Source organism: Apteryx rowi, unplaced genomic scaffold (assembly GCF_003343035.1).
Source record: "Apteryx rowi isolate R43461 unplaced genomic scaffold, aptRow1 scaffold_190, whole genome shotgun sequence".
NCBI classification, from domain to species: Eukaryota; Metazoa; Chordata; class Aves; order Apterygiformes; family Apterygidae; genus Apteryx; species Apteryx rowi.
In genome coordinates this window covers 1,505,811-1,515,761 of record NW_020448197.1, presented here as the reverse complement: position 1 = coordinate 1,515,761, position 9,951 = coordinate 1,505,811, and positions in this window count along the sequence as shown.

The following is a 9,951-nucleotide window of genomic DNA, read 5'->3' as shown; positions in this document are numbered from 1 at the left end:
GCTCTGCCTTTCACACCCCCGGCTTCTCCCTGGCTCTACTTCTCAGCACGTCCCTAACCTCCCTGGTTAATGGGTTAATGAGACATCTCCCAGGAGTGACGGATTACGCGGCCGCGCCGGCGTTCCCAGGTTCCCAGGCCCCCCCGCCTCCGCCCCGCGCGCTGGTCGAAATCCCAAGTCTTCCTGTAAAAGGAACAGTCTGTGTGAACCGTCTCCTGTCCCCCTCTGCCCACGGCCCCCCTCTCCCCGCGGCCCCCCTCCCGCCCGCCGCAGCTTGGCCTCAGCCCCAGTTTAAAGGGACCAGTGACCTCACTGGCAACAGAAAACCGTGGGAAAGAGATGGGACTGATAAAGCCCTGAGTTGTTTCAGGGAAAAATCAACATCCAGCCCCACACGCACACACATGTCTGCCCGGCGCTGCGCGGCTCCGCCGCTTTCGGAGCCTCATGATTCAGATGGAAACCAGCTCACTGGAAGCGCGGGGCTGTTTGAGGGCGCCGCTCAAAGGGCCGTCGCCTGGGATCAATCAATGGCAGGGGCCGAGGGTGGCGAGGGCAGGGTGGCACCGCGGCCCCGCGGCGCCCGGCGAGGCCCTGCCGTGGGGCACCGGCCCCCCCATGGCCCCCCACGGCCCCCCACGGCCGCCCGCCTGCGGGGAGGCGCCTTGGAGCGCCTTCAAGGGCCTCCTGCGGGCACTGCCCGGGCACTCGAGACCTGCCCTGTAAAACAAACCGACCAAAGCCTGACTTTAGGTTTTATGACCCCGGCGCGAATTGCTGTTTTCTGCCTCATTCCGCAAGGCTGGAAACTTTGACCCACAGCCCAGCGTCTAGGGAGCATCCCGCTCTCCTCGGGCGCACGCGGAGGAGGTAGGAGGCTGTTTTTTAGAGCCCTGCGCAGCTAAAATCCCCAAAGGCAGCAAAAACGTGCGCGTGTGGGAGAGAGAGGGGCGGAGGGAAAGAGCAGAAGCAGAGGTTCGCAGCACAAAAATAATGCCTTTTATTTGGAAGAAGGGAAAAAAAAAAAAAAAAAGATCAGCAGTGAGATCTGGCAGCACGTGGGTTTCCCAAAGCCTTTTGCAAAGCCCGGCGCTGCGATAACAGCGCGGCGCTGCTCAGGCCAACCGAGCCGGCCCGCCACCCCGGCGTGGGGCTCCCGCGCGCGGAGGCGCCCGGCCGCGTGCTCCGATGCTCCCTATCTGCCTCCGCCATCTCCGCCCGCACCCGCCGGCCCCGGGCGGCTGCGATCCCCGCGCACCTCGCAAGCGGCTCCCAGGAGAGCCCAGCGCCGGCCAGCGCCTGCCCTGGGCCAACATCACGCGCCGCCGGGCAGAGCCAGGCACGGCTCCCGCGACCATTTTTGGAGACTGAGCCCCGCCATCCTCCCTTGCGAATTAAAACAGCAAAGAAGCAAACCGACCGCTTCGCACTGGAGTGAAAAACTGACATCTCCAAAGCATTCGTAAACCAAAAATTGAGGGGGGGGGGGAGAAAACATTTGCTTTAGGTTATAGCGCTTTGTTTCCATAATTTTCATGTTTTCCTTCAATTTTACCATTAAAACTAGTCACCAAACTAAGCTGTTATTAGCTTACATTTAAAAATTAAAAGCCACTTTGAACCAGAAAAATTAGAAATGTATTATTTCGGCAATTTTAAGCCTCCTCTCCTCCTTCCTTTCCAAAATGATTTCAGTTAAATATACATACATATATATATATATATATATCTCCAAACCAAACTTCTCATAAATATGTGTTTTTGAGAGATTAATACTTTTTCCACTGATAAAACCATTTAAATGGGATCCAGAGATTGGTTATTTCAGGCTCTTGCTCATATCACACTGAGCCTGAACCGAACGCAGCCCAGACCTGCCACAGAGGAACACTTTTCTTCTCCATTAGAAAGGAATTCACTGTCCAGACTCAGGCTTTTCTGGGCCTTGTCTAAGCATCATTATCTGGGTTCAATTGAAGTGTAATTGGCAACATGTTTTTCTAGGATTACACTTCATTATGAACAGAGCAGGGGCCCTGAAACCCACTTCTCCTGTAATCGGATCCATTTTCCAGCCTGTGCTCCTGGAGAGTCATTGCTAATCGCCCCCAGCGAGCCCTGGGGGATTGCGAGAGCCATCTGAACCGCGCCGGGATTAGCCGCGCCGCGGAGCAGCCCCAGCAGAGCCCAGGCTAAGCCCGCTCGCCGCTCAGGTCAATAGAGACGACGGGGGAGAATTAAAAGGAATTAGCTGCGGGATGGGGGAGCCAGGTGCCAGGAAGCATCGCCCGCTCGTGCTGCTCTGCCCCGCCATGGGCAGGGAAGGGGAGACGGGCTGGGAGAGTGCAGAAATCGGGTTTCTCCTGCCCGCTTTCCTCCTCCAGGCGCTCAGGGCAAGCTCTGCCACCGTAAGCTTTCGTGCAGTCTGGCCCCAAGCCTGGGCCCATGGATGGTGGGTCACCAGCCTCTGCCCTCTGCTCTTCCGCAGGGTTTGCCCCAGCCAAGCAAGGGAATTTATTAGAGGAAACCCCTCTCCTAGCCCTGAACTCTCAACCCTGGCCCAGCAGTCAGGGCTATTCTCCCTCCTGGACGATCTCAGCAAGCGTCCATGTGTCCTCAGCAAGGATGCTGGAGTGCATCCCTCTCCCGCGCCCCCGGAGTGGCGCACGGGACGCCTGCCCTCCGTCGCCGCTGCGCCCTCCCGCCCAGACCTGCTGTCAGGAGGTGGTTTGGGCCGGAGGGGACTGCTGCGGCTGCCCTGCCGCGGTGCGAGAGCAGCTGCTGGGCGGCTAGCCGAGCCCCCGCGCACCTACTTCCAGTTCTCCGGAGCGGGACTCAGCTCACGCAGCCTGACCCGCGAGAGAAAGCTCCAGGGAGCGTGCTGCCRTGCGGGAGCCAGGAGCTGCCGTCCCGGGAGGCTGGCGCGAGCCGTCCCCACCACGGCCGGCTGTGCCCTTACGTGGTGGGAGCCGTTTCCAGAGGATGGGTGTCACGAGGAGGCGGCCAAGCAATCCATCTCAGCCAGCGCTAATTGGCTACCCTGCTTTGGAGGCCAGGGAATAAATGAGCTCGCAAAGATTGATGTCCCTTCTCTGCAGCAGGAAAAACTCTCCAGGCCAGGGCGGAGGGTGGATCCCTGCCAGGGACCTGGGATTGCCCAGGTTTGCCTGTGCCAGGCCTCTCCGGGGGGTAAAGGACTGGAGCGGGAGGCTCCTACGCCTGGCATGGCGGTCAGCCCAGCCAGCCACCCCCTGCGCTGGGACCGTGGCCTCGCTTCTCGCTCCCCTCCCTCCAGCTCAGCTCTGGGAAATGTCCCCAGAGAGCGGCCAGCTGTGAAAAGCTGCAGCAGCTGGAATGTGGGAGGGAGGGCAATGCTTGGGGAGAGCGGGAGGCAGCGAGCAGGACGTATCTGTTACCTCCTGGTGAACTGACACCTTGGATTTAACCCCGTGCATGCCTGGAATGCCCTGTCCGCACGTCTTCAGTCAACATCACCTCCTAACCTCAGGTCCCACCACTGGCTGCCAGATCCACAGCTGTAATTTCAAAAGCAGAGGCCTCGCAGGGATGCTGGACAGGATTCCTGGCTGCAGCGCTGCGGACAGGCTGCCTCGTTCTGCGGCTAAGCGGAGGGATTCGTCGCAGACGGGAGAAACACGCAGGGCTTTCGGGAGGTGATTTGGGATGAAAGCAAGTAGGTACGAATACGATATCACCTCCGTGTTTTGTCAGATCTGGAGGGCCGCCAGCGGAGAGGATTGTTTGCCATGGCTCCGCTCCAAGCCAGAGGCACTACAATTACTAACTCCCCCCACTTCCCCGGCCCACGCAATTCAGAGCCAGCCCAGCCGATGGCTAGGGGCAGTCCAGGGGAGGGAAAAACAACGTTTTCCCACAAACCCACGGCCTCACCCTTCCCCAGGCAGGGACAGGACAGATCCTGTATCTGCTCGGGGCCCGGCTGCAACTCGGCACTACCCTCGCCGCGTTGGCACGGCTGCCGGTGTCCTCCCACCTATTGCCCCATGGCCGATCTGCGCTCAGCCCTGCCGCCGCGGCCGGGAACACGGCCTGGCCCAGGGAGCCGCGCGGATGCCGTGGGCTGAGGTGCCGCACGGCTGCACCCGCCGGGCCCGCGGCCCCGCTGCGGTCTTCACGGGGCACTCAGACAGGGCTGCCCGCGATATGCCTCAGTTTCCCCACTCGTGAGGTAGATGGCAATGATGCGAACCCACGTGGAGGCCAGCAGAGAAGCAGCAATGAGTGAGAATTAATATTGCACCAACCCTGGCATCAGCAAGGGTTATGGGCTCATGCAGAAGCCCAAACTGAGGTCCAGGCTCCCTGGTGGCTAAACAGATGGAGCCCAGAAACTTACTGTCAGTGGACATGGGGCTGGTCCTCTCTTCTGTTGGGGTCCCAGAGAAGGCAATGCAGTCTGCGCGGACTTTGGGGCGCATGGGCGTCCCGGCTCGCTGGATGCTGGCCTGGAGGAGCTGGAAGGACACGGATGGCGTTGAGGCTGCACCCGTGCTACAGCAGCAACGGGAGCCGGGCTGGGAAAACCCATCCCCTGGTGCAGCCAAGGCCTTGGCCTTGCCCCGGGGCCGGTCCCCAGGGGCTCGGGGGAACACAACGCCTTTGTCTGCAACTTGGCCCGTGCTCGGAGCCCTTCCTTCGCTCAGCCCCAAAACACCAACCCTTCAAAAGGCCTGGTCGCCCCCTCCCCTTCCCCCAGCAACGCTAATGTGCCAGGCCTCTTCTCATGAACCCTGGGAGAGATSAGCCTGGTAGACAGCTTCACCGCTTGTTAAATGTGTGTTTAGCGATCTTGCGAGTAGACAAGAACAAATACAAACAAGCCGGGCTGGAGAGCCCCTGCCCCTCCGCCCTGCCTGGAACGCACCAGCCCCAAAGCCTTTCTTCTCTAACCACTTCAAACTTTCATTTCTTCTGAAGCCACAACAAGGCACACTTTGTAAAGCAAATGAGTAAACAGCAACTTTCAGCTTTAAAGGAAAACAAGGAGGAGGGACTGTTTTTAATTACTGGATTTTAAAAAGGGCTTTATTCGGTTAATTGCTTTCTGTTGTAAAATGTTCTTCTGCGCGCAGCCCCGGTTCTCGCTGCATCGCTGCTGGCCAGATGGCATTGCAGCGGTAATGACAGCATGCGCGTTCCCTGCTTGGGTACACAAGTGCCTTTGACATTCGCAGACACCCCCCCCAAGCCCTCCCAGCCTCATGGAAATGACATGTGCCACCAAGTTTTGCTCAGACATGACCAGTGGTTTGGCATGTCCAACTCGCATCACTTCCAAGGGACCAGGGGAAGAGCAATCGGCACGCACAGAAAAGCCTCTGCAGCATTTCAAGGCGAGTTCCCAAAAGGGCTAATTGCTGTTGATCGCCTTGGCTGCAGCGTGTTACCTTCTTAGTCTGGGGGAACGAGCCATGTTCGTGCGAGGTGCCGTGCTCAGCTCAGTCCTGCTCGACAGGGCGCCTGTCGTCTCGCAGAGGGGGATGACGGCGCTGCGCAGTCTGGCACGGCAGCCAGCGCGCGTGTAGGCATGTGAACACATACGTGTGCATGTGGCTTGGTGCAGCAGCGCAAAACAGATTCCAGCTGTATCGCCGATGAGCACAACCAGCTTGGAAGATACCCCGGGTCCCTGCAGAGACAGAAGGATTAAAAATAGAGAGCCAGTTAAGAGGTGCACGGAAGGACCTTTAACAGAAACGCCACCGGTGCGGAGCTGTGAAGTTGTCCCTGCACTAGGAACAGATGGTACCAGGAAGGGAACAGGAGAGAGGAGGCAGCAGGAGCCTTTTGCTCCAACCAGATCGGCCTAGGGATGGAAAAGGATTGAGAGCAGGCATGGCCTTGGGCACCCGGTGCCTGAAAGTGCCAGGGAGACCCGGAAAGCCCGGGCTCCTCGCTGCCGCTGGGAACTGCCGAGGCTCCCACCAGCAGGATGGCACAGAGCAGATGCCTCGCGGGTGGCTCAGAGTCAGCGCAGGGGAAGGTGCAGACAGGTTTTGCTACCAGACAGAGCTGGCAAGAGCGTGTGCTCCCTCCTCCCTTGCCAGCCTGGAAAACACCGCGAGGGAGCATGTGCATGCGTGGGGGGAAATAGGGACAGGGAGGCTCCAGGTCCTTATTTGATAGGGAAAGGGTTCATCCCGGGCCCTGCTCCTCACACACAGGCATCTGTTGGCCCAGCCAAGACGAGCTTCAAGCACCCAGAGGCTGGATGGGCAGCCAGGATCCACGTTTTTGTCCTGCTGACAAAACCCAGCCCGCCGCTGCAGGGATCCCCCACGCCGCAGAGCCCAGCGGAACATGTCCCATCAACGCACAGCCTTGGCGGGGAACTGAGGCCAGCGGGGAGAGCTCTGCCGACGCCGAGGGACACGGCAGAGGCCACCAAGGGGGTTTCCACAGGCACCTTCCTTTGGTCCGAGGGGCTGGGGTCAAGGATCACGCTGAGTTCAGGGCAGAGGCTCGACTCGGTTCATCTCTGACCCAAAGCGATACAGTGGACCTGGTGGGAAGCCACAGTGCTGCRGTTCCCCCGGGCACCCGCACGCTCATGGCTCTCCTTCCCTGCACAGCTACACAAAGTACCACGCTGGCACTCTCAAGGTGTCACGGGCTGCTTTGAACTGGTAATTTCCTTTCCAAAAAAGAAACACAGGAGACGAGAGCATCAGCTCCGTCATGAGACGGCATCCAGCCTTACCCAGGAAGGCCCTTCGGAGCAGTGCCCGTGGGCAGGCCGCGTGGCAGCGCCCCGTGCCCATGGCGGCAGGCCGCTTTCCGGCTGCGGAGCGAGTTTCCCAAGCGTGCCGCGGCGGGTGGGTCTGCTCCTGCCAGCAGCCAGCAGCTGGTGATGAATGCTCACTTTCTCTAATTGAATAGCAGGAAGTTAAATCTTGTTTCTTTGCCTTTCAGGCTGTCAGCTGGAACAATTGCCCACCTGTGGCACCACCCCGGGGATATAAATAAGGAACAAAACACAATGCTGTCAGAGGAATGGACTGTGTTCCCAGAAGATCTCCTGATACTGCATGCCATATTGTGTGCCCGCACAGGAGAGAGGGAGCGATATCTGCGCCCCGGCAGGCGCACAGGCATCGGTGCGCGTTTCCAGGCAGCCGCGGAGGCCGGGCAGCATGGGAATGGGCTGCAGGGCAACAGGAACAAGTCCGCGGAGGGCATGCACGGATGCACAGCTGCAGCATGCCGGGAAGCGCACGCATGAGCGGGCTGGTGCTGCAAGGGGCAGCAAGCACATACTGCAAGTGTGCACAGCCATGCAAGTACTTGCAAGGGTTGTTATGCGCGCTTCTTTGTGGGTGCTAAGAGGCCTGGTGTGCAATACCCACTGGGAGATTTACTGCTAGGGGACTGAGGCTAAAACCCTTCCTTCACCCGCAGCAGTGGGGGCAGCCTGTGCTCCTGTCCAGAGTGGTTGGCTCGTGCTGGGGCTGCCCTGCGTCTCCAGGCGGGAACGGAGGCGAGCGCATGCGCACCAGTGGCTGCCGTGCGTGCCCGCGCGCTTGCTCGCCTGCTCGCTTTCATATTTTGCCAAGCTCTCTGCCAAACAGGCTGCAAACTCGAGCGCTCCTTCCCGGTGCTGCACGCTCCCTCTCCGCCACCCAGCGCGCTTCCCCCGCCACCTCCTGCACTCGCACCATTAGTTCGCATGCCGAGCCCAGCTTCCCCCGCCAGGACACTCCCGAGGCAGCAGCCGTCACAGCTGGGCTGAGTTTGACAGTTATGCACAGCTGGAAGCCCAGCTGAGGAGGAGGAGGCATGGAGGAAGCCCGTGGCRGGTGGCGTGGACCCTCCGTGCACGCCAGGGCGGATGCGGCAGGGAAGGGCAGCGGGAGACGCTGACACGCACAGGCCAACATTGTCGCTGCGAGAGGAAATTATTAATTTGCTGGGCATAAAGTCGGCAGCCAGTCAAAAAACCAATCCTCCCGAAGCAAAAAAGCCTCTCCTGCCACCCGCCTCTCGTCCTCCCCCGGCCCCGTGAGCGGCCCCGTCGCCTCCGTGCTGACGGGCTGAGCAGGGACACAGCGCAGCCCTGGCTTCACCCGGACGCCGAGGGCTTTCGCTGCCCCGGCRGGGATGGGGACGGGGCCCCCGGCAGAGAGCCCTGCTGGTCCCCCCGGGCCCGCGCCAGTCGCCGCGCTAACAGCCGCCGCTTCCCTGTTTGCTTTCCCCCGGCCTCTGCCGCGGGGGTGGCAATGGCCTCCCTCCCTCCCCGAGCGGGGAGCCGGCGTATTCAGGGCCCGGCAGCCTGAATGAAGCCAGATCCCTGGACACATTCCTGTGGGTTTTTTTTTTCCCTCCCCCTTTTTCTTTATTCCCCCCCCTCCTTCTCCCTCGCTTGGCACAAGCTGAAGGATTCAAAAGGAAGCCAGGCTTGGCAGGCGCGGGGGGGAGGAGGGAGGGGGGAGATGAAAGAAGGCCTCTCTCCAGCTTTCTCTTCCAGTTCCCACACTCAGCCCGGCGCGCAGCGCTCCTAATGATTCCCAGCCGCACCTGGAGGAGGCCGACCGGCCGCCAAAGGAGCAGGGGCCTATTTACACAGCAGGCAGGAAGGGGCCCCCCAGCCACGCCGTGCATCCCCCCCGGCCCCGGTGCTGCCAGCCTGCCGAGGAAGCCCTCCGGCTCGCCACCGGCCCCGCGGTGCCCGAGATGGCCGCCCCGAGATGGCCGCCCCGCCTCAGCGCCCGACATGGCCACCCCAATATGGCCACCCTGCCTCAGCACCCGACATGGCCGCCGCCACCTCAGCACCCGACATGGCCGCCCCGCCTCAGCGCCACACCTGAGGCCACAGCGCCCCACGCCAGAGCCGGCGCTGAGGAAAAACCCTCTGTCCCCAGCTCGGCGGGATTCAGACAGCCGCCCTTCCTAACGCGGGACGTGCCGCACGTGCCAGAGGGCTGGTCGCTAACGTGGCCGCCCGGGCCGGCACCAAGGCGGAGATGCCTGCTGCATCCCTGCGTGCTCCCTGGATACGGGAGCTCTCACGGGAGCCGGGATGGGAGCAACAGGCTCTGCGAAAGGCGGTGGTGCCCCTGGGAGCGTGCGGGCCGGCATGAGCGGCCGGTGGGGAGGAAGGACGCCCAGGCGGGCGCCATGCCGCCCTCCCTGTGGCCCTTCACGCCCTCTCGTGGCACCCGCTCGGCACCACAGCCGCCGCCGCGCGAGACCAGCGCGAGCGTTGGACACGCACGACGTTCCCCCCCCGCATCAACTGCAGACAGACACGGTTCAAAACAAACACTGCACCGAGCCAGCGCAACCGGTTCACGTTTTCCCTAATTTATCCTCTCGCCACAGCGATCCCCCAGATAAAGGCTCCGGTGCGGACGCTATCAGCCCGCCTAGCAGCAGCGTTTCGTACCTCGGTGGTCCGGTTTGTTTTGATTGGCATCGGGCCCCGTTTTGGGAGGGAGGGGGGAACGGCGTTGAACCCGCCAACTCGCGCGTCGCCGGCCAGAATTGCTTTATCTCCAGGAGGAAACCGCTGCTCCAAGCTCGCTGCTGGCCCCGGCGCTCCCGCTGACAGACGCGGTGACAAGGACGCGCCTGGCGCGTGTGCCGGGTCCGGCTGCAGGACGCGTACTCCCACCGCTGCACGGGTAAAAACCGGCTCTCAGATGCCCATCTCCTCTCAAACCCTCCRGCTGGAGGTGACCCGCTGTGCCCAATTCCCATAAACGCAGGGGTGCAGTTTTATCTGCCTGACAGCGGTAGCCCCAGGGTGCCCAGACCCCTTCCTCGTCCCCTCGGTGGGACTGATTTTCACAGCCCTCGCTGGCGTCACGTGGCCAGCAAAGCTCCTAAGCGCAGCCCTGCTAACGAAGCGCTTGCTGCAGGAATGGGAAGACACTGGGAGAGGAAAAAACCTCCGCCTCCCTCCTTCGC